Here is a 24,364-nt window from a genome sequence, read left to right as displayed (position 1 = left end):
TATAGCAGAAAATTACGTGCAACGAAAAGGAAAAACCGTAGAAAGAGAACAGCAATCAATGAGGATAATGATAAAACCATCAGCAGCAGCATCACTAAGGCAATAGATACATTGAAGAAACATATTCGCGCGAAATAGACATAGATAACACTTGAATGAAACCAAGTTTATACATGTAAGTGACATGAGATATAAAGGGGCCAATGGACAGGTATGAAAAACAATAATAATACTGAAAATAAAAAATCAACAAAAATGCATCAGACCTCAATAGCGAGTAACTGTCATTGGTTTATCACAGACAATATTATCTATAATACAATTATAAACTTCCTCTAAAACAGAAAGGCATATCAACTAGTGTGGGTAAATAGGCACTTCAGAATTCAGATCGTTTTGTTTTGTTCCGGGCCAACCACAAGCGCTTGACCAGTGGGAAACTAGACAACATCCAATGATGGTCTTCATTCCTAATTGGAATTTATTATTAAACGAAGTAGGAAAAACAAGATTAGTAAATCAAAACTCTTTTAACAAATGGTCACTTAAAAAGAATTGTTCGTGACGATTTCTCAAGCAATATTACAGTACAGACTACTATGAGTGGGTAACCTTACTGTTCTAGCCGGGCGGATGCAGGATTCAACAATAGGGGGGGGGGGGTAGCACTAATTCTCATTATTATTATTATTATTTTGAAGTAGAAATTTTATTAATAATAATAATTTTTTTTTTTTTTTTTTTTTAAGTGGAAATATTATAGATACTGATAACGAATTTTACAAAAAAATTAGGACAAGCGTGCAACAAGCTGTGCCGCAAATCCTTTCTAAATAACAAATCCTATCATTCTAAAAACAAACTCGTTAGAACCAGCTGTCATAACGCTATTGTCCATAACTTTATGAAGTCTCTTGAAAAGCTCAACAGATTGTTGTTCCAAGAAACCGAAAGTGTCAAAAATAAACGGAATGAAACAATGTTGGTTAGCCCTGCAAGCTTCCTCATACTTCTCCATTTTTCCCATCGCTGCTCTCTTAGCTGCTTCTCCCACCTCAAAGCCACTATTCCCCAACCCTACCAATAGAGAGACTCCAGTTACATCCACACACGCTTGTTTTCTCTCAGACCAACTGTAAATCAAGACATCCCAGGGTGAAGTGTCAATCTGCCCTCATTCGGATCAGTGAGAAAGTTAACAAGAACTTCTTTCTTCACTTGTACTCCAGCCTTCCAAAATGCATCACACAAAATGTCTCTAACATGATCATGTCGGTATTTAAAATCCGAAAAATATCTACAATGTGCTGCATGGTCTCCATAAGTATCTAATATACTATTTTTGCATACAGGGTAAAGACCACCATTAGAGTACAGAGGAATCATAAGACAGTATCGGAGAATGACACAATACTCCACCTGTGACATACGCTGTCCAAGTCCCTCCATCAGAATAGCAAGTAAAAAATATTTTGCATGTTTTGACTGCAAACATCCAATAACTGCTTTCGGACGAGCAAATAACTCAAACTCCATCTCAAGACTACCAACAATCTTACCGTAGAAATCTTTCGCCAAAACTTTTTGTGATTTTGAGGGGACGGTAGCATTCACAGCCATAGAATCAAGGTCAAAATCGGGAAGACAGAGACGCAATGCACTGGTAGCATCATCAAGGATCTCACTCATAGGCACTGGATCACAACTCCTAAGAATGTAGTTCTGAAGCCCTAAAATCTTAAAACAGGAGGCCACAAACGCAAAAGTAGAGACATTAAATGCACAATAGATACCTAACCCACCAAGGCGTAATGAAAGCGTCGCTAAACGCCATTGCAAATACCCGAAGCCAGGGCGTAATGGAAACCTTTTTTTTTGTTTTTGTTTTTGTGTTTGTTTGTTTGTTTGTTTGTATTATACTCTTTGAATAAAAGAACTTTTTTTTTTGTATTATACTCTTCGAATAAAAGAATTTTTTTTTGTAGTATATACTCTTATAATAAAAGAAAATGTTTTTTTTTTGGTAGTATATATACTCTTCGAATAAGTTTTTTTTTTTTTTTTTTTTTTTTTTTTTTTTTTTTTTTTTTTTTTTTAGTTTATACTCTTCGAAAAAAAAAAAATGTTAATTTTATTTTTTTTTTTTTTTAAGTTGAAATTTCATTGATACTGATAAGGATTTTTACAAATAATTAGGACAAACGTGCAACAAGCTGCGCCGCAAGTCCTTTCTAAGTAGCAAATCCTATTTTTCTAAAAATAAACTCGTTAGAACCAGCTGTCATAACATTACTGTCCATAATCTTCTGAAGTCTCTTGAGAAACTCAACCGACTGTTGTTCCAAGAAATCGAGAGTGTCAAAACTAAACGGAATAAAACAATGCTGGTTAGCCATGCAAGCTTCCTCATGCTTCTCCATTTTTTTTTTTTTTTTTTTTTAAGTGGAAATTTTATTCATAATGATAACGAATTTTACAAATAATTAGGACACCCCTGCAAATCTTTTCTGAATAGCAAATCCTATCCTTCTAAATACAAACTCGTTAGAACCAAATTTTTGTCATACGCGTTCGGCCCATCCATAACTTTCTGAAGTCTCTTGAGGAGCTCAACAGATTGTTGTTCAAAAAACCGAAAGTGTCAAAACTAAACAGAATGAAACAATGTTGGTTAGCCCTGCAACCTTCCTCATGTTTTTCCATTTTCCCTGTCGCTGCTCTCTTAGCAACTTCTCCCACCTCAAAGCCACCATTCCCCAACCCTACCAACGGAGAGACTCCAGTTACATCGACACATGCATGTTTTCCCTCAAACCAACCTGTAAATCAAGACATCCGTAGGGCGAAGTGTCGATCTGCCCTCATTCGGATCAGTGAGAAAGTTAACAGGAGCTTCTTTCTTCACTTGTACTCCAGCCCTCCAAAATGCATTACACAAAATGTTTCTAACATGATCATGTTGGTATTTAAAACCCGAAAAATGTCTACAATGTGCTACATGGTCTCCATAAATATCTAATCTACTCTTTTTGCATACAGGGCAAAGATCACCATCAGAGTACAGAGGAATCATAAGATGGTATCGGAGAATGGTACGATACTCCACCTATGACATACGATATCCAAGTTCCTCCATCGGAATAGCAAGTAGAAAATATTTTGCTTGTTCAGATTGCAAACATCCAATGACTGCTTTTTGATGAACAGATAACTTAAACTCCCTCTCAAGACTAACAAACTCAAACTCCCTCTCAAGACTAACAATAATCTTACCGTATAAAGCTTCCGCCAAAACTATTTGTGGTTTTGAGGGGACGGTAGCATTCACAGCCATATAATCAAAGTTAAAATCGAAAATACATAGACGCAATGCACTGGTAGTATCATTAATGATCTCAACCATAGGCACTTGACCACAACTCTTAAGAATGTGGTTCTGAAGCTTTAAAGTCTGAAAACAGGAGGCTACAAAAGCAAAAGCAGAGACATCAAATGCACAATACATACCTAATCTACTAAGGCATAATGGAAGTCACTAAACGCCATTGCAAATCCCCGAAGCCAAGGAGTAATGGAAACTTTTTTTTTTGTTATTTTTTTTGTAGTATATACTCTTTGAAGATAGTTTTTTTTTTTTTTTGGTTGTAGTATACTCTTCGAATAAAAGAAAATGTTTTTTTTATTTAATTTTTTTTTTAAATGTTTTTTGTAGTATATATACTCTTCGAATCATAGAAAATGTTTTTTTTGTAGTATTATAATATTCGAATAAAAGAAAATTTTTTTTTAAGTTGAAATTTTATTAATAAAGATAACGAGTTTTACAAATAATTAGGACAAGCGTGCAACAAGGTGCGTTGCAAGTCCTTTCTGAATGACAAATCCTATTCTCCTAAATAAAACTCGTTTGAACCAGCTGTCATAACGTTACTGTCCATAACTTTTTAAAATCTCTTGAGGAACTCAACAGATTGTTATTCCAAGAAACCGAAAGTGTCGAAACTAAACGAAATGAAACAATGTTGGCTAGCTCTGCAAGCTTCCTCATGCTTCTCCATTTTCCGTGTCGCTGCTCTCTTAGCTGCTTCTCCTACCTCAAAGCCAACATTCCCCAACCCTACCAATGGAGAGACTCCAGTTACATCCACACATGCATGTTTTCTCTCAGACGAAATCAAATCAAGACATCCGCAGGACGAAGTGTCGATCTGCCCTCATTCGGATCAGTGAGAAAGTTAACAAGAGCTTCTTTTTTCACTTGTACTCCAGCCCTCTAAAATGCATCACACAAAATGTCTCTAATATGATCATGTTAGTGTTTAAAACCCGGAAAATGTCTACAATGTACTGCATGGTCTCCATAAATATCTAATATACTCTTTTTGCATACAGAGCAAAGACCACCATCAGAGTACAGAGGAATCATAAGACAGAGAATGGCACAATACTCCACCTGTGACATATACTGTCAAAGTCCCTCCGTCGGAATAGCAAGTAGAAAATCTTTTGCATGTTCCGACTGCAAACATCCAATGTTTGCTTTCTGACGAGTAGATAACTCAAACTCCCTCTCAAGACTAACAACAATTTTACCATAGAAAGCTTCTGTCACAACTTTTTGTGGTTTTGAGGGGACGGTAGCATTCACAGCCATAGAATCAAAGTCAAAATCGGGAAGACAGAGACACAATGCACTGGTAGCATCATCAAGGATCTCACCCATCTGATAAAAAAAAAAGGATCTCACCCATAGGCATTGGACTACAACTCCTAAAAATGTGGTTCTGAAGCTCTAAAGTTTAAAATGGGAGCCACAAAAGCAAAAGCAGAGACATCAAATGCATAATAGGTACCTAACCCACCTAGGCATAATGGAAGCATCGCTCAATGCCATTGCAAATCCTGGAAGCCAGGGCGTAATGGATTTTTTTTTTTTTTTTTTTTTTTTTTGTTTGTTTGTAGTATATACTCTTCGAATAAAAAAAAAAAAAAAATTGTAGTATATACTCTTCCAATAAAAGATTTTTTTTTTAAGTGAAAATTTTATTGATAAAAATAACGAGTTTTACAAATAATTAGGACAAGCGTGCAACAAGCTGCGCCGCAAGTCCTTTCTAAATGGCAAATCATATTCTCCTAAATACAAACTCGTTGGAACTAGCTGTCATTACGTTGTAGTCCATAACTTTCTGCAATCTCTTAAGGAGCTCAACAGACTGTTGGGCCAAGAAACCAAAAATGTCAAAACTGAAAGGAATGAAACAATGCTGGTTAGCTCTACAAGCCTCCTTGGGTTTCTCAATTTTCCCTGCTGCTGCTGTATTAGCTGCTTCTCCCACCTCAAAGACTCCATTCCCAAGCCTTACCAACGTAGAGGCTCCAGTTATATCAACACACGCATGCCTCCCCTCAGACCAACTGTAGACCAATACATCCGTAGGCCGAAGTGTCGATTTTCCCTCATTCGGATCAGTGAGAAAATTCATGGGAGCTTCCTTATTCACTTGTACTCCAGCCCTCCAAAATGCATCGCATAAAATATCTCTGACATGATCATGTCGGTATTTGAAACCTGGAAAATATCTACAATGTGCTGCATGGTCCTTGAAAGCATCTAGTCTATTCCTTTTGCAAACCGGGTATATACCACTATCAGAGTACAAAGGAATCATGAAACTGTTTTTTTTTTTTTTTGGTAGTATATACTCTTCGAATAAATGAAAATGTTTTTTTTTTGTATATACTCTTCGAATAAAAGAAACTGTTTTTTTTTTTGTTTGTTTGTTTTTTTTTTTTTTTTTTTTTTTTTTTTTTTCCTGTTTTGTAATATATACTCTTCGAATAAAAGATTTTTTTTTCCAGAACATATAAAAGAAATATGATTTCTACATTGAAAGATAATTCTATGTGAACAACTTAGCCAAATAAATAAGACAAAGTACTTAAATAAAACTTACGGTAAAACTTGTTTCCAAACTTCCAATTCAATGGGAATCGAAGGAAAGTCGTCATCTCTTCTTCGATCTCCATTTAGCTCAGTACTACAAAATCAATTACTTCGGATGTTCATTCCTCACACACCACGGATTGCAATATCCTCGTTCAAACATTGTCATTTGCCCTCTCAAGATCACAACAAAACTATACACGCTGCACCTTTGAGAGAATTCCATTGAGTAATAGTTACTTAATTAGCTTCAAGAGTCTTTTTGTTGTCTTTAGTGGTGGTGTTATAAGAAATGCTGATATACAACAACTTCAAAGATGCTGGCATTGATGTCTTGATTAATTATGACACTTCAAGAAGTAAGGTGATCTGAGAGAGGTTAGGCAATAATACCGGCAATTAGAAACAAACCGACACCCAATGCAAAGTTTAGCCTGATGTATAATCCCAAGGATCCCGCCTAGGCCTAAGACCCACCTGCGGCATTTGCAACGTAACATGGTAAAATTATCCACAACTTAAATCAAACTTTTTGAAAAAATTAATATTGAGTAAAAATGTTCCGATCCAACGTCTAGAAATGCTTCATTGAAAAAAATGTTATGACTATGTAAATGAATCATCTGTCTTGGAAAGAATAGACTGACAAAGCAGAGACCAATTACAGAAGCAAGGCACTCAGTAATACCCATAAATGCTTTAATGTAAATAATCAGCAATTAGCAACACCTCACAAACATTTTAATGTAAATATTTTTCTTTATCCCAATATAATTTCAAGATCTATCATCCCATATACAAAAGGATTGAAACTGTACATGTATTCTAACTATAATCTTATGGTATTGAAATGACAAATGAAATAAAACTTTCAAGAGTGGTTCCAAAGTCACACCTAAAAATTTACCAACAATAGTGAAAAAAAATCCATACATTAAAGCATTTAAGGGCTATGCTTGATAGGGTTATATACTAAAAGCATTACTTTTGTATTAACTATAATTCTTCATTTTTTGAATGAGAATCATATGGGCAAATGTTATGCATATTATATATGTTATTAGTTATATACATGCGTCTAATATTTTATGTTGTAGATGATATGGTGTGTGGTGACACACAGAAGATCATATCATCAGTACCTTATAAAGTATAAGTAAACATTCACAACCTAGATGGATTTGGACAAACCATTGGTATGGTTGTAGTATAATCTGGTTTTAGTCTATCTTAACTACATGATTACACTAGTACACTTTGTGTGTATTGAACAGGACCAAGTGAGGTTGTTTCTCTTTATACTGACTATATAAGAAAACAAACACCTGTGTTATTATGGATGCTTGTCCTCTTAATCCGGATATAATAACGGGCACTTACGTGCATTGTACATTGCTTTAAATCATCAATGAGTAAGATTCATTTGTGAATCAACAACCTCGATGGATTATGTAATGACATTATATGTAAGGTATGATGTTGATTATAGAAGGAATCCGTGACCCGCAAGAAGTCGGGTTGATAATGTCCCCTTGAGGAGCTCATAAGGATTGTCATGTAAATCCTGCAGGTGGATTTAATCTGACATGACAATGAGGTTGAGTGGTACTACTCAAGGACATAAGAAGTTGATTAATATAGTTCTCAGTAACTTGACTTAATTAATGGGCATTCGATATCTTAACACGGGGAGATCAATAAACATATAATATGGATCCCATAAACGTAATACACGTAATTTGGGATTAGGGCGGTAGTGCAACAATGACCTTTAGTGGAGTAAGCCATTTGTTGACAGACTTGGGCTGTGTGTTCTGGGCGAATATGGGAAACCCAAGCCCGTCAGGAGACCTAACCCTAATTTTTCCTCATGGTCCCTGTTGTAGTCTATATAAGGAAACCCTTCTTTCCTGGCCAAAACACTGAGTTATTGCTCAAGCAAAATTAGGTCCTAAATTCAGTTCTAACCTCGTGAGTGAGAGAGACCAAGAGAGAAAGAAGGGGTTGGTAGATCGTTGCCCACACAACGTCCATTCCAAGAATATGAATACATTAGAAGATCAAGATGTTGCAGATTCGTAGAGCTTGAATTCTCAGAGATATCACAACTGATCAAAAGGTATGATTTCTAATCAAAATCGTGAACACCCTTATTCCGCTGCGCATGAGTTTTCACGGTTTGTAAACAATGACATGCAACCATAACTGTTCCTACAATGCTCACTGACGAATTGAAAAGCTTTAGCCGACCAACCAACTGTACCTAAATCATGTTTCAAGATGATTCAAATTCCTATATTAACCACTAAGATCTAAATTAATGCCTTATTTTGAAACCACGTTTCCTACTATTTCAACTTTACTCCAAAGGACACTGCTAGCTAGCATATCTTTTATTAGTCTACTCCTTGTGCCTGACACATATTAACATGTGCAAATGCTTTTGTATTGGATGTGCATTTGGCAAAATGCTTGAATTCATTTAAGAAATGACTTCCAAGTCATGAAGGGAAAAGAAAAATTGAAAAATCCGGCCTCAACAAAGAAATCTTAAGAATTTTCTTTAAAAAAAAAATATGGGCTAAATTTCTTAAATCTTTAACAAATATCGAAATTATTAATATTGAGAACATTAAGGGAATTAAGTTAGGAAACTTCTTCATTTTTTCAAATTATTCATCCATGTTAGCAGTATATACTCTTTGGCTTGCAATGACGCAAAACCAGTACGCATATTTTCAAAAGAAATCTATAGTTTTGTTCAAATCTGAGTCTTTCAGTAAGTAAACAATATATGTTTCTTACTGAAATCTAAGTTTGGTTTATTACTAAGAGTTAACGAATAATTGACTAAAATACGAAATGTTTCTAGTGAAACCGCTTAACCCACTTACATTTATGTCATCAAACTGAAAATAAACCAGTGAAATACATAAAATATGCCTCATTTGGCAAAAGCATTGTGCTGCCACATCGATAGTTAAGCAAATAACTATAGTGTGCAGTCAAGAAAGCATCATCTATGCAGTCGGTCAACCTAAAATGAAGGAGTTTTTAGGTGTTGGTCCTACTATTAGTACGGAATTTTGGCTTTGGTTTGAAAATCTTAAATATTAGTCTTTAGTCCTACTTTTAGTAGTTGCCCGTCAGTCAACTCAAGTACCAGAAGTAGGACTAAAAACTATTATTTAAGTTTTTTTGTACCAAAGCCTAAGAAACCAACAAATAGTATGACCAAGACTTAAAAAACCCTAAAATTAACAATGGGGCACTATTGTTACATGCCCGTACCCAGACGAACATATTCAAACACATGAATAATTAGGCCTAAAAGCATAGTCGCTAAATCACGTTTATCACACCCAATTATACATCAACACAAAAAAGGAAAGTCACAACCATAACATTTGTAAAGTAGCTAGGGTATGCGGGACTCTCAACATCACCACTAATTTAATAAACTTCTCAAACACAGTCATGCTAGAATTAGAAGCTCACATCGAATAATAGTCAACAATATATTTATTTAGGAGAGAAAAAAACATAAAACAAATTTATCAAACTTATATTATATTCAAACATAGAACTCCATTTGTTATTGAGAAAAACACACAACTAAAGTGAAGGGGATGTGTAAAGCCAATCATATACATACCCAAAGAACATAATACATTGAAGTCATCAGAAACTGAGGCCAAATATTTATGTCACACCATAATATTTTCTATAGAAATAGATACTACATTACCAATGAAAAGATTCATTTGAGGCTAAGATTTTGAGGTTTGTGAAATATACTATAAAACCTAACCTTAAAAATTAGATATTCTCATTAATGTGAAATAAAAAATGATCAAATACACATTAGATTGCTCATAACGGGAAACAACTATGCAATACTTACTAAGTCAATTTTTTCGGTCATAACATCAGGAAAGGTAAGTTCTTTCCTATTAAGAATAATATTAATTAGTGTAGCATTACAATCGGTAGAATGACTTTTTCCTTAACCAAAATAATGGTAAGAACATAACAGCACGCCGTGGAGACTTTTTTCTGTCTCAGTGCTTGCTCATTACTAACCAAAAAAAATCTTCCTAGTAGTCAAGCAAATTTGATCAATCAAATTTCAATGAAAGTGGCATCAACTACCATATAGTCATTTTCCATAGATACTTCACAACATCGAACTCGTATATTGGATCAAAGTTTTCACGACAACGATCATTATTGACTAGACATGGAATGAAAAAAATAGACTAACAACATCAACATGAAGATAAACAATAAGAAACAAAGCAAAACTTCATTTCGTCAAGTGTGGTTCATTGGTTATGCTCATAATAGTGCTGCATATAGATTTTTAGTAGTAAAATCTCCCTTGTCGATGCTAACACTTTTATAAAGAGTAAAAATGCTGATTTCTTTGAGAATGTGTTTCCTTTGAAAATTGGCATTGAGAGGTTGGTTGCTCATAGTAAACAACAATCAACAGATCCTGAAATTTCTAAACAAGAAATTCAGAAGAGTAAAAGAGATAGAAAATCCACCAATATTGGTGATAACTTTTACACGTTTCTCGTTAATGATGATTCTGTGACGTATAATGAGGCAATCAGTTCTACAGATGTACCTTTTTGGAAAGATGCTATAAACTCAGAACTAGATTCAATTATATCTAATCACACATGGGAGATAGTTGATCTACCTCCTAAGGCAAAACCTATACGTTACAAGTGGATCTTCAAAAAAAAACTGAAACTAGATGGTTCCATTGATAAATACAATGCTAGACTAATAGTCAAGGGATTCTCCCAGAAAAAAGGCATTGACTATTTTGATTCTTATGCTCGTGTAACTAGGATTTCTTCTATAAGAGTTCTAATGGCTCTAGTTGCTATTCATAATTTATTTATTCATCAAATGGATGTAAAAACTGCATTTTTAAATGGTGATCTTGATGAAGAAATATATATGATGCAGCCTGAGGGTACTATAGTACCAGGAAATGAGCATAAGGTATGCAAATTAATTAAGTCTTTATATGGGTTGAAACAAGTGCCAAAACAATGACATAAAAAGTTTGACAGTGTCATGATGTCCAATGGATATCAAATTAATAATTATGATAAATGTATTTACTTTAAATCTTTTGATGTGAATACATATGTGATTATCTTTTTATATGTGGATGATATGTTAATCATGAGTCCTAGCCTTGATGTTGTGAAAAACACCAAGATATTTTTATCCTCCCAATTTGAAATGAAGGATTTGGGAGAAGCTAAGGTGATTCTTGGAATCAAAATCATCAGAAACTGTGATGGTTATACGCTTTCACAAGAGCATTATGTCGAGAAGTTTTTGAAAAAGTTTAACTATTATGATAGTAAGCGTGTGCCGACACCTTATAAGGCAAATAGTAAACTTAAGAAAAATAATCAATATAGTGTCCTTCAGTCTAAATATGCCCAAATTATTGGTAATCTCATGTACTTGATAAATTGTACTAGACCTGACATTGCTTATGCAATTAGCAGGTTAAGCATATACACTCATTGTCCTAGCAAGGAACATTGGAGTGCGTTATAGAGACTAGTCAAGTACTTGAGAGGAACAATGAATTACGACATACATTTTAGACAAACCCTACCTGTGATAGAGGGTTATTGTGATGCAAACTGGATATCTGATTCTCATGATATCAAGTCCACTAGTGGTTATATATTCACCCTTTGTGGAGGTGCAGTCGTTTGAAAATCTTCTAAGCAGACCTTGATAGCTTGTTCAACCATGGAGTTCGAGCTTATTGCTTTAGATAAAGCAAGTGCTGAGGCTGAGTGGCTTAGAAACCTCTTGGCAGATCTTCCTATTGGTACAAAACCGCCTCTAGCTGTACCTATGTATTATGACTATCAGGCCGCAATAGCAAAGGCAAATAGCAAACTGTACAATGGGAAAAGCAGACATATACGTCTGGGACTAAAGTTTATAAAGCAGCTGTTAGAATCTAGAATTGTGACTCTAGATTATGTGAGGTCAGAGTTAAATTTGGCCGATCCTCTGACAAAACCGCTTAGCAGGAGGCAAGCGGTTGAAACGTCTAGGGGGATGGAACTTTTGCCTAAGCTAGAGGGCAACACTGACGGCAACCCTACCTATGTGATTGGAGATCCCATGAAGTAAGTTTAAAGGGAAAAATAAGTCACCTAGTCACTGGTATGCTATCGTCTTTTTTGAGATGTTCCACCCTATGACGAGATAGTATTTTTGTATACTTTGTATAACTTGAATTGCAATGAGTAATGATGGATTATTTTACTCTTATTAGAATCCATAGTCCATTTTATTATGAGATAGTGTATTTTAACTGCAATGTACACTTGATGGATATCTACCTATATGAATGTAGAACTGGGTCGATTCTTATGGATATTTAGGCTTGTATCCTCGAGCATTCATGAAACACGGGTAGCACAGGGCCAAAAAGTGCAACACTGCAGAACTGGCATAATGAAATAGCAGTATGGGTGCATGTGATCTATTTTACTACAAGAAAATGTTGGTTCAAAGATTTTTCAATCCACCACTTTCACATGATATAAAATATGTTACCATATGACTGGTTTAAGCCCGTAAAACACTAGTATCTTAGGTATTGCTTTTTCGATTCTCTCTAGCATTTTGTTAACCCATTTCTTTTGTAATATCTTATTCCAAAATAGTGGGGGACTATTAGTATTTTGATATAGTGGAGGATTATTGGAATCTCTTGTATTTCAAAGTACTAAGTGTGTGTGTGCAAAGTGGATGAGATGAACAAAGAGTGTTCTCTCCATTTTAGTGCATAGAAGATAGTCCCATATTGGTTATCTACCACAAGCTAAACAAGTATATGAGGACTTCCTCTACCATAAAGGCATGCCCTTAGGGTACAAAGACTTTTGTGTTAGAAGGGATGACTCACCCAAAGCCACACACGCGTGCGCGCTTGCACCACCGCACCGAGTCAGGTCGGGTCGGGGTCGGGGTCGGGATTGGGCTTACTGTGTGTGTCTAGCTAGTGGGTAGTGGCTTGGCCAATTGCCTAAACTTGTTTTGCTTCAGCAGCAAGTTTCGGACTTCTATTCCTAGTAGGTTTCCCTTCCTTATTTGTTTTGGAAACCGACTAGCTGTTGTGACCGATCTTACCTCTATATAATCAGGACTGTGCATCCATATAAAGTACTTCCACATCCAAAGAAAACAAAGCACTCGCGAAACAGCCCTAGCCTCTTATTCTTCTCTTCTTACTATACCGCCAAAGAGAGTTATACTGTCATTCTAGAGAGCAGCCTATTTGAATGCAAGTCAGTCTGCTAAACTATTATAACCTGTGAGAAAGACGTCACTATTGTCTTTGAAAACTTTTTTGAAAATCTTTCCTTAAGAGAATCCTTTAATTTATTGTTCTTGGTTGTTCAACACTGTTATTGATTATAGGAGTTGATAAAATTGTCTAACATTTATTGTTTTCTTTAGAAACACATTGATCCAACACTAGAATATTAGTTATAGGAGTTGATAAAATAAACAAACATTAAAAAATCAAGTGCAGGAGTTGATAAAATAAACAAACATTAAAAAATCAAGTGCACTCGCAACACATTGGATCCCATAAAGTATCATTTCATAAAACTGAAATTAGTACTTGATTACAACAGACAGAATATTGTACTAGTGATATTTTTGAATGTATAAACGCAGTGAAAACAGCAAATTGTTTCAATTGTACTTTAGGTGCGAACGACGGTCCATTCACAGTATCTCTAACAAATAATACCTTTGTTTTAGCATCACAGTTCCTACAAAAGAGTAGAACCAAAGAAAGTCTCCAATACTTGCATTCTTTTCCCGTTCAAAAGCTGATCATGCCCAACATATTCAATTCACTCGTGTCTAGCTTCTGCACTTGTGATTTTTTTTTGTAGCGTGAGAAATAAGCAGCCAAGTTGCTTCAGAAATAAGCTCCGTGTTAAAAATTTGGACTTAGCTTAAGAGAAACGCAAAGTCTAAGCCCGGGTGAGGTCTATAAAAGCAAGCCCAGTCCATACAGAATACAAAGTCCAAAACCATTGGACTCAGCCCCATAAGTTTTTTTACTAGTGCTACTGCTGATGTAAGCTTCTTCTTCTCTCCCTTTCCTTCAATTTCTCTTCTAAAATAATTGTTGCAAAATTAGAAACGTTGAAGTTTATTAATAATGTGATATTAGGTATTTCATTGGTAAATTAATTTATTAGAACAACTTGTTAAAATGCATATTTCTTTTTTCCTGTGTTTAATATTTTTCTACATCTTAATTAATTTAGAATTTTATTAACGTCACTTGTGCTTGTCTTATTGGTTTTAATTTTTGAAAAACATTTCTTTGTCTCGTATTTTTTGGTAACTGTTTTTCGTATTCGCAATGCTCTATTTGTTTTCTTTTTCTTGGTTTTCCTGTTTATGGCATAATGGTTTTTAAGATTTTACTAGTTTTTATTTGCAATACTCTGTTTTGTTTAAAATAAAATATATTTATATTTCGTGCATAATGTCCATTTGTAGATGGTGGATACGAATTGTAGGAATGGTCCACTTATCCTCGACACAGTTAAGAACGTGAGTGGAGGTTGTCAAAGAAGGGAAAGACGGATGGGCGAATTAAGTGTCCTTGTGAAAGGACCCTGTATCTGTGCCATGATTTCAGACCATTGTGGTCTGTTCGTCGAAATCTTGCCTTTATGACCTGGTGCCAATAAGTGTGTGGTTACTCCTGTAATAGTAGCCTGTTGTAGTATGCTTGATGAATTTGTCATGAATAACACTTGAAATTTACTTGTTCATTCCTGAGAAATAAGTTAACTGTGATTGAAGACCATAAATTGGATGGTTTCCAGTCGCCCATTGATCAAGCCTTGGGGGTTGGAAGGTCTTCGCACTAAATCCCACTTTCACCTGGGAGGGAGAGGGGGAGGGTTGAGGTGTTAAATTAAAGTGAGAGATTTTTTTTAGAAAGACAGAGATGAAACAAATTAACTCTAGTTATCTACTTAAGTTGATACAATGTGTCTGTTGTGAAAAACTTACAATCGCAGCCTCAGTGAAGTGCAACAGATCATACTTTGTTGTCATGACTGCTTCGCCAATGCCAATTTCTCAGTAGATATGGTGTCTTTTGTTGTCTCATTGATTTACTTTTCTAGCATATTGCGATCCAATTGAATTGAAACATGACAAATCTTTGTCATAATAATAATGAGAAGTTTATGACATTGGGTAGCATTGGTACTGCTATACCCTGGTACTCTTAACCATGGCCAGGGTGGTTATGAGACAATTTTAAGTGGCCGCAAGTAATGAATTACCCAATACACCGACTTTACTGTGGTGCTCCATCATCGGCTGCACAACATTGAGTTAGAAAAATGGGCATTTTGCATCATAGGCTTATCTAGTTTAATTCTATAAAAGGCTCTTCTTACATAGCAGTCTTCACACTGTTCTTTATTTACTACAGTTTACCAAGTGAAGAAGAATTGCTAACATAGTTCATTAAACTTGTCTGGAAACCTTGCCATATGATTTCAGTAGTGTGAATTTTTCTCTATCTTTTGCCATATCAGCAGTCGTCGCGTGGAGTTTATTTTATGCTATATGATATATCGTCTAAATTTTCTGAAACTTTTGCCTGATAATTTTGTTCTCATGAATTCTTGCAAATGCAAACTTTTAATCAGCAGAGGCTTATTATCATGGTTGCATACGAATCAGGTAAGATGTTTAAGTGTTTTTTTTTTATAAGTAAAATTTATTGATATATACTGTTAATATATAATGTTGAAGGATACAATTCAGAATTGCCAGGATATGATACCCGGACACTTGTTTTACGGTGTTATGTGTTATATAAGTATTTTATAAATGTAAAATCTAAAAAGGTATGTCAATGCCGTGTTGGAGCCATCACTCCGTAGCTTGTTATCATAGCTCACAGGTATAAAAGGAAACTGAATGTATTGACTTGGCTCTATTACTGAGATTATATGGCTTTGGTTTTTAAATGTACTTGTTCTAATTTTACCTCTACATTGGTATTCTCTGGAACTCATTATTAGGTTATCGTGTAACTGTCAGAAGATGCATATTATATAGTATCTGCCTAGCAACTTTATGTGTTAGAAACTTTTATTCTGTGGCTTATATATAGATTAATAGATAGCCATTTCCTTCTTGTGCAATTGTGATAATTAAGCATAGCTGACTATTGTTTTCAAATTATACTGTTATTACTGTTTTGTTAAGCCTATATTATGGCCAGATAGTCACTATATGGTTAACAAACCAAATCCCTGTTGATGCAGAGATCATAAAAAAACAGAATAGACATTTTATTTGAACAATTTACTTTTCCGTGAGAAGATGTCATTCTATGGCATTTACATTTTACTGATTCTAGATATGGTGCATTAGTTTGTTAGGGCTTATGATGTTTAATGTTAATATATATGTATTCTTTGTGTCAATAAAATTCTTTTAGCTCTGAGTAGCTCGCGTCTTTGTTTATAATTAAATTAAATATTGACCTGAGTTTCACTTATTTTTCATTAATCTCAGCACCGAACCGTTTGGTGTCTGCATCCTCCCTTAATTACAACTTGAGAGGCCATGGCCTGCGTAGGCTGGCTAGCTATGTGCTGCTGGATGTGTACTTAAACCTTGAAATACACATGCTTAAAGGGCACCTAGCCTAAAAGAGTGAAGGTTATGGCAGGAGTTTAGTCCCAAATCACAAAGTAATTGCGGTCGTCTTACATTCCAGATTTTAGCTATCAGAAGTTGTTTGGTTTTACAATGCTCCTTATTGTTGTTGACTCTTTTTTTCCCCTTTCTATCATTCCAGCCCATCTGAAAACGTAGGGGACTTCTTTGAAGTATTGTTAGACATTGATAGTAGCCCAAGCATTATTTTTTGGGTTTTCAAGCTGGTCCACGACAAAAAAATGTTTTGGTAAAGGCTCATGATAACTATGTTTCCCACAATCCATTCCCCCCTAATAATTGAAACTGAAAGCAGATGGCCTGATGTTAAATTGCTAAGATTATTCTGCAGGCTTCAACTACAGTCCACAACTCTACAACTGACCCGTGGTCTTGTTCGAGCTCGTCCATGGTTATGAAAGAATGGAAGATGTATCCTCTAAAGCTTTTGCAGGTGAAGTGCATAAACTTTTCTCTGAAGCCATTCTATAGTGGTAGTATAATCTGTTGTTTAAACTTAGCGATTCTTTTGTTTCGTTTAGTTATGTAGATTAGAATAAGATAAATGAGCTAGTAAAACGATCCAGCTCAAAGCATTAAGATTTAAGAATGAGGCCAATATATATAAAATTGAGTGTACAGGTTGATCTTGACTAATTATCAAGAATGAGTTAACAAATTTAGTATTCAATGTTTTATAATATTTTCTTTGCTGATTTCTGTACTCAAGTTGAATTATAGGCTGCTCGTTCCTTCTTTGACCATTTGACAATTTGCATTTTCATTTTCATTTTAAGATTTGACAATTTTCTTTAGCCCGCGGTTTTGTGACCATGTGGTCTTTCAACTTTAAGCCCATGCAATACATATGAAGCTCATTAGAAAACGTGATTGTCAATATTCAATATTTAAATTCATGAATCATGTGGTGTTAATTAGAAGTTAAAATTTTAAGTTTTTCACCATATGCACTTGGATCTGGTGAACATCCATAACAAACTGAACCGAAAAATGCCCACATGATTATTAACCAAGCCCAAGGATGACCTAAATGATAAGACTTTCGAAATAAGACGAAAATTAGTCTCCAAGTAAAACCAAAATAAAAAAGTGTGTTGGAATTGGAATCACTTGAATGTGGAAATGGCTATTCACTATAAAGTCAATATTACTTTTTGCAACCCAATCAAACCACTACCCAAAACCAAAGATCTCTGTTCAAAGCAACCCGTTTCTAACCCAAAAAACCTTTCATCAGTTTCAACAAGAAACTCAGAAAATCTTTTTTGGCGACATGATAAGCAACGCAACAAAACAGCAAAGTAAGTTCACCAGGTGCGTCAAGGCACCAGTTAAAATCCTAAGTAGAGCCAGAGACTTCATGTGCGAAGCCTTACCAACTTGGCAGTAACAATGAGTGATAGAAGTATGATAGGCTACCCTACCGAAGCTGTAAACATCATCCCTACAAACTTTAGTGCCAACTCGTGGAGATCAAACAACGTCGAGGATCATCGTAAAGAAGTAATTCATGTTACCTCTCAAAGTAGTCTATTGGAGAATGTCCCCATGGGAGTTCGAGATATTCAACTGCAATCAATGAAGTTACCAAGGAGTTATAGGGTTGGTATGGAGAGGAATTGATGAATGCAGTGTTTGTACTTTCGAGGATGATTCAAAAGCAAGACCAACTTCTGGTATCTGAAAAGCAAAAGCTATGCGGTTTAAAGAAGAAGAATTTCAAGCTGTTGATTTGATTGTGTGTATTGAGCAAAACGGTGATCAAGAAAGAAGTCCCAGTTATGTTCAAGAACAGCACCATCTGAATTCTGAAGCTAACACGAGTGCTGAGTAAGTCTTGAGAACAAAGGGAGTCTGATTAGCAAGGCGCGCACTGCCTGTATATTCCCACAATGCAAGATTCTTTCAAACCTAGGGTTTAAGTGATGTATCTTCGTCATTGTAAACGGCTCTTTAATTATACTGGATTTGATGAAACTCCCAAACCACATAAATCGTTTGTCTTTCTTGTATATTTTTGCATATGTTTAATTGCTATATGTTATTTTCTTGTGATTCACATATATTTCTTTCAAAATCTGTACGATAAAAAGTTTTCAATTTCACAAATTGAGTCAATACATATCAGCCTTGTATGTTGGAGGCGCATTCAATGCATAAGTGATAAGTGCATAACACTTGCACCAGGGGATTGTTGGTACCCTCCTACATGAACAATGTGTTCTCCATGTCCATTGAAAACCAATGACCTATCCCTATAGGGCTATAGGTAATAGGTGTATATATGATAGACTTGTCTCGTAAGTGTTTTTCATAAAACCTGACCTCATAAGTGTTAAGCACATCCCTAAACAATCTATTCATAATTTGATGGGTGCAAATCACAGGTAGAATATATAATTTTAACGGATTTTCATACTTTATGTAGTTGCCATGTGCGGTAAACTCGATCTATTAAGTGAAAACACATTTACATCTCTGGGAAGTGGTCTTCAGAGTATTTTTTTCCGTTCTCAGGAGATGGTGTTTCTTCGGTTAAACAGTAATATATACACAAACAAAACAATTCTAGTGCACACATGGTTCCGCAAGTGGAATAGGTTCCAGAGGAGCCCAAGCGTGATTTGAACTTCATAATTCATGTCTAGAATCGAAATTAACAACAAAGTTACACTAAAAGCAACTATGCACGTTTCATTTGAGCAAATTTCATAAGGGCATCCGCTGAGTTGTAAAAGTATTTCATTAGAGCATTCCCAATGTATGTGGATATGGTGGGTTTGTGACTTTATTTATTTATTTTTTTGTTTAAAATTTTTGCCCAATACAAAAGTGAATATAGTGGTGATTATTTTTCAAATCAAAACGAAAGTGAAACTTTCAATCGAGATAGTGGCTGAGTTGTGAACTTCGGACGAAAAGTGAATAAAATTAATATTTATTTTTGTATTGAACAGTCTTACTTTGTTTTTCACCAAAACGATATAAAAGATGAAAAATACTGTATTAATGTCTATGTGGAAGTGAATAATAGTCGACTAAATTGGAAATCTCGTGTTCAAGTTGCTCGAAATACACACCACATGTATGACTATCACCATATCAGGATATGACATGTGCAATTGTGCACTCGGGAAGTCTAGTGTCGAGACAACTGTTGATGGGCTCTGTCACTTGTGGACACCCTTATCTGTACGGCATTACACAAACAAAAATAAATACCTCCTAAAGTCCAAAGTATTCGGTTCCAGTTTTCACTTTTCAGTCACTGTACACAAAAAAAAATAGGCGGCCTCCTAAAGTCCAAAGTATTCGGTTCCCGTTTTTTTCACTTTCGTTTAAAAACTGAACGATTGAGTCTAAAGGCGGACCGATGGCGGGCTAGGCGGGTTTTTTTTTTTTTTTTTTTTTTTTTTTTTTTTTTTTTTTTTAATTTTATTTAAATGATTAAATGTGGAAAAAAATAAAGGCATTAATAAAGGCTTAAGATTTAAATGAGTTTAAAATCAATCCCACTTAAGTCTAATGTAAATTATATCATCTGTAACAATAAAGCAAAGTATGTTTTTATATGAAGTCAATATTCTTCAACTATTACACATTTTTGTAATAAGTATTTTTGTTTTGTTTATTTTTTGAATTATGGTAAATGATTTTCCATTGGCTAGAAATGCCTGGGCAACCGCCTAAGCGTTTTTAGAACACTGCTTTTCACTGACGTTTTGAGGATAGTGAGTGAAGTGAGAAATCGGCTGCATTGGTTTTGTCGCCATTGGCAAAGTAGCCCAAGTATGACGATTGAATCAGTAGTTGACCTGACAGATTAGGTGACATGTTTGAGCCTATTAGGCCTGAGTACAATAGCTTTCTATCCCATTAAAAAGAAAGCTAAAGTCAAAAGATTTTATTCTCCATCGTTAATTTTTTCTGTATATATATACAAAGAATTTTATTCTCTATTATTATTTTACTATGTATATATATAGAGTAAAATAAGAATATAGAGTAACAATTTTTATATATATACAGAGAAAATTAATAATAAAGAGTAAAATCTGTTGACTTTAACTCTATTTTTAAGGAGATAGAGAGTCATTGGACTCAGCCAGCTTTCATTGGTTTAAACTTTAAAGGTCCAATTTTATAATGGATATTATTTTATTATTTGGCCATTTTCCTGTTAAATGTAATACCAATTGCTGAAAGTAGACAAATATCAGAAAATTTCAATGCGATTTGTACCACGATTGATATAATCAAATACATTCCAGGATAATTCTCGGCGTTGGATTGGTCTTAAGCGTGATGATTATTATGACAGTGCGGCGGAGCCAAGGGTGGGCAACTGCACACCTGAACTTAAAAAAAAATTATTAATGTGCGTTGGTTTTCCTTTGCCAAAGATGTAAAATTTTGTTATGGTGCTACCCAAATGTATTACACCAAGAGAGTGTTGTTTTTCTATCACTTGATTTAATTAAGATTTACTAATTGGGCTGGGCTTCCACTAACTTGAGAGCACTTTATCAAAACTCTCAATTAAAAAAAAAATTAAAATCTCTCTTCTTCTTTGTTTGTTGTTTTTTTTCTCGCAAAAACCCCTACTAAAAAACTTGCACTCATGTCAAGTGTGGCTCGTGTCATTGATTTATTGAAAATCTCTAATCTCTCATAAGTTCTCTATACATGTTGAGAGAATATTTTCAACTTTACATATTGTAAAGAATTGACTTTGGAATCGTATAGAAGATGAATGGGTGAATGATTGTCTAGTAACATTTATTGAGAATAGAATATTTAAAAACATTGATTCTGTGGCGATTATGCAATGGTTTTGGAAAATGGATACTCGTTGTGGACACTTGTAAATTTTTTTTTGTTTGATTTTGAGTTTTTCAAAAGTTTTTTTTGTTTTTGGATAATTAATATACACATGTTTGAAATTTAATTTTCAATTTTTATTGTTAAGAATTTTGAATTGTTTTTTTTAATGAATTGCATGTTAATTTGCCCACCCTAAACTAAAATCATAACTCCGCCTTGTTTGTGTAATTGCAATCATGGCTTCAACATTAGATTTAGTAAGAATATCAATATCATAAAGCAGCCAGAGTCTTAGTCAAAAGGTTTTTCAAAAATCAATTGAATTAGGCAACCAGCTATAGCTGAGTCATGACTCACGGCCAAATCGTGAACAACTAGGGTATGCCCGTGCCTACGGCCCGCGAGGCCTCGACGCGCCTGGGGCGCTACTCCGACACTTGATATTTTAACGTACAACACTGATCAGCTCATCGCACTTTTGGCGCTACCGTAAACGCGACATAACACCACCATACACCAAAGCCTAGTAGGTGCCGCACTTGGTCTATTGTTTGTTGTGACTTAAGGTCCTAAATAGTCAATTATTGTTGACTAAGACAACACTGACCCACTATAATTGACTTTATTATCAACTGTGATTGAGTGGATCACACACAATGAGAGTAAACAACTTAAGGCCTGAATACATTGGATCTGCCATGTCATAATTTTTGAAGAAGATTTGTAGCCACCGGATGGGGCCTTTTGGCCCCCACATCGTTCTGTTTTGTTAGATAGATTTGTGCTGATTCTTAAATGGATTGATGGATTATGAGTGTTGCTGTGTCAGTTGCAATATTGAGATCAAATAAAAAAACGCTCCCTTTTATTTAAAACATATGGTAATTTGACAATTTATGTGAGATTTTCTTAAAGAAAAACAATAAACGCCTAACCAAGACAAATCAACAATGAGAGAGCCAAATGGGTAGATAAATCACGTGAAAAGCAAGATTTCTCATGTACTTCTGGTTCATTTATAAAATTAGTGTATTTAGATTTTTTTTTTCTTAGTGAGTTTAATTTATAATAAAATGAAGGAAAAATACAAAAAATTAGAGAGGACAATGTCCCGCGACCTTTCTAATATTCAAGCTAAATATACTAAATATTCACATATTGCAACGACAAGCAAAGGGGAGCTCATCGTGTACCCTAACTTTCCGTTAAAAAAAAAATAGTAGTGGTAATTTATCTAACAAAATAGAGAAGTGTGGGGGCCCGTAGGGCTTCCATCCAACGACTCTAACAGTCTAATCATGTTTTCTGGGCTTATGACGTAGACGAATCTATATAACAAAGAATGGAAAGTGTGGGACCTGTAGGGCCTCAATCCTACGACTCTAACAGTCTAATAATGTTTTTTGGGTTTATGGGGTGGACGAATGTAATGTAGGATTATCTGGTGGTATGTTGTTTTAGTGGTCTCAAACAGGCATATAAGATCCCCTTTTTTATTTTCTTCTTCAAACAAACCTCATCTTTTGTTTTGTTTTTTTTTCCAAACAAATCTCATCTTTTGTTTTCTTCTCCAAACACAGCCATTATCACTCCTCCTCTTCACACCGAAAGCGCGCGTATCTATGCCGTACGGCATGGGCAAATACTAATAGTCTATAATTTACCCTAAAAAACAAATAGTAGTATATGTTAGTAGTACAAGCCCACCTTGAGTAACAATCCTGAATCCGCCCCTGACTAAATAATAGTTAAACGAGGTTGAAATTTAATTATGGAGGTAACTAAGTGAAATATATTGAAATAGTGCAAATGGTAGCTAAATAGTGCTTGTGTTGTCTTGTGTTGTTTGTCACTTTGTTTCAAGTCATTTTGGTGAAGATTGTGGTGAACTGGTTGTAGAGTGGTGGCGATGGGAACAAACAAACTAATGCACATAGAGAGTGCTATCAAAGTGTTGGACAACCTTTATTAGGTCTTTTGGCGTTCTTCCCATCTATATTTTATTTTATTGTATCAGAGAATTCACATAAATGCGTATGTTATTTTCAATAATTTTATACTAACACAATTGACCGATACAGTGATGTGGCACTGCAATATCAATATTGCACCAATAAATATTATATTGCACTATAAAAATTACTGCAATGTCAATATTGCACCATGAAAAATTAATATAATTGATAGTTTGCCATGAATAAAAGATGCGAATGGAAAGACAATAATATAAAAAGAAGAAGTATTTTGAGAGAAAAAAATTAGATTTTTGGTTTTTATTTTTACCACTGCAACATCAATATTGTAATATGTTAAGTGACTGTCATTTTTCCTATATAGTATTACTCACGTTATTTTAAAACCACACTGCTCAATCGACTAAATAACAGTCAAAGAGCAAAAAAAATTGACTAAATAACAGGTACGAGGAATCAAATCCACTGTGGGTGGTCCACCAAAACCAGGTGGCGATCATATATTCAAGGAACCTATATTCAAGATTTATGACCAAAACAAATAACAAGTAGTTAACAAGTTAACAAGTAATAGATTTATATTTATTTTTTATAAACGATACTTTCCTTAATTAATCGTTACAAACTGAACATCCGCTCTTATAGAGCTTAATACAAAAGTAACAGAGAACTCATTTAACAATATATTATGGAATTGGCAATCCAATTAGCTTGTGTGACGATGTGAGCAAAAGTATCAGCGACACAGTTATTTATAGTTCCAAAATATATGTTTTTGATCTATTAAGCTATGACAGATGAAATTCAAGTCTCACCA

At 34.7% G+C, this 24,364-nt stretch overlaps 1 long non-coding RNA gene across 1 annotated transcript; it reads left to right on the top strand.

Annotated features, from left to right (window-relative positions):
- The first annotated feature begins 14,120 nt into the window (after positions 1–14,120).
- LOC147520947 (uncharacterized) lies at positions 14,121–18,809 on the top strand. Its single transcript, XR_015212923.1, has 2 exons — positions 14,121–16,764; positions 16,872–18,809. It is a non-coding gene; the product is annotated as an uncharacterized LOC147520947 (long non-coding RNA).
- Positions 18,810–24,364: the final 5,555 nt, after the last annotated feature.

The sequence above is a fragment of the Coptis chinensis genome, chromosome 2, assembly GCF_015680905.1.
Source record: "Coptis chinensis isolate HL-2020 chromosome 2, ASM1568090v1, whole genome shotgun sequence".
Taxonomy (NCBI): domain Eukaryota; kingdom Viridiplantae; phylum Streptophyta; class Magnoliopsida; order Ranunculales; family Ranunculaceae; genus Coptis; species Coptis chinensis.
This window is presented reverse-complemented; position numbering and strand designations above follow the sequence as displayed.